This window comes from Rhipicephalus sanguineus, chromosome 5 (assembly GCF_013339695.2).
Source record: "Rhipicephalus sanguineus isolate Rsan-2018 chromosome 5, BIME_Rsan_1.4, whole genome shotgun sequence".
NCBI lineage: Eukaryota > Metazoa > Arthropoda > Arachnida > Ixodida > Ixodidae > Rhipicephalus > Rhipicephalus sanguineus.
In genome coordinates, this window is record NC_051180.1 from 31,067,827 (window position 1) to 31,069,650 (window position 1,824).

A 1,824-nucleotide genomic window follows, 5' to 3' on the forward strand; every position below is an offset into this window, starting at 1 on the left:
GACAGTCATATTCGTCAAACCATCTTACCATCCCATGCAAATTTTGGTGTACACCAAGCGAAGGAGGTGATTATGAGAGCACCCAGACGGTAGGCGGCTAGATGGATAAATAAGCAGATAGAAACGCTCAAAGTACGTGGGGTTCGATAAGAAATGCTTCACATAGGTAACTGAACACACAAATAGGTTTTCATTCACAGTGGTAACCGACTCTCCTGAGAAAGGAATGAGTTGGCGGCACACTCGCTCGCAAAATGAGAGCTGGGTAGCTTGAAGAATTAATTAATTAATAATTATTTATTAATTAATTAACCAAAAAGCGCCGGTTTTATGCAGTCGCTTTTATGTTTCAGCATTGATTCATACCAGACGTTTTGTACATTTTGCGCATCTTACTCCTCGCCCCTGTGGCTCGCAAAGAATGACGTACTTTCTCAACCTCTAGTGTGCGCACCTGTCCATTGGCGGATTTCACGCTACTTGAGAATTTAGTAATATTTGTAGTTATATTTTAAACCCTGAAATGGGAGGGGGGACAACTGCTGGTATGCCGTATTGTGAACTCCCGTATAAAAATAATGAAAAAGCATACAGATTGAAGGACTTTTTAAATCAGGTCTTCATTGTTAATTCCAAGCTTCCCATTTACAATTTCAATACAGTGTGGATGTGACGACGAGGGAATCAACAATTACAAGAGAATGGAAAGGTAAGAAGAACTGCCGCCTTGAGAAGGAGTGACACATTTTCGCAACAAAGCTTGTCGTGCTGGTAGTCAAGTGGGTCTTTCAAAATGGTGTGGTGAAATTGAAAAAAAAAAAAAAACGTATATCTACACGTTCTTTATTTTTCTATAATTTTTTAACCTTTGCTGGGTTTATATTGCCAACCCTCGCTGTGGCGATGCGTCTCGGATAACCTCCTATTAGAGGGGCCATTACACGGGCACGCAACAATTTGCGGTTTTCTGCGAAAAACATAAGTAAAGGGTCTATTATGCCTACATATATATGAAAAATGGACCGTAATATGATATTTCAGTGCAAAATAAGTCCTATAAGTCGTCGACTACAAACCCCGCCAGTTGCCGGCGACCGCCATTTTGTCATGCCGAATATGACCTCATGTGCTGCATGATGCGGAGCCGTCGTCAAAGTTTCAGCCGTTCACTCTTAGATAAAAAGGTCGGCATATTCACTAACTAAATACTAACCGTTTAGTTGTCACAAAAAGCACTAACCTCTTAGTAAGTAAAGGCAGTAAATTGCACGTCAGTGAAATTTGGTAACTAGTTAGTAAGTGAATAGTGCTGTCTCGAATGATTAGTCATTACTAAATTGTTAGTAACCACGCTAGCAATTTAGTAACCGTATTAACTCTAGTGGACTAAAATTAGCCAATTAGATGTTCATGCCTATTTTGTTTATATGTGCGTGCGCATTGCCATATATCAAGATGCTTCTATTACAAAAGTGTATATAGGATTAAAAAAGCGAAGTGGCATTGTCCTCGTGCATTAATTATTGGCCGCTACTTACTTCACGTAATTACCATGGTAAATGCGCATCACAGCAACGTACTTACAGGCATGAACGGATCAGAAACGAGAATACACATGCAAACACACACTGAATAAGAAGACTTCTAGGTAGCCGGCATCTACTCTAGCAGCAGCTTGAAGGCTATTTATGCTCCTACTTTGTGATACCACACCGTGTACTGGTTCGCAGCCATAGAATTTAAAAGAATAATTAGTATTTTCTAGACATCATCGTGTGCCCTTCTATTTGCTTATATGTGTGCCATCACGTAGCACGGAAACTT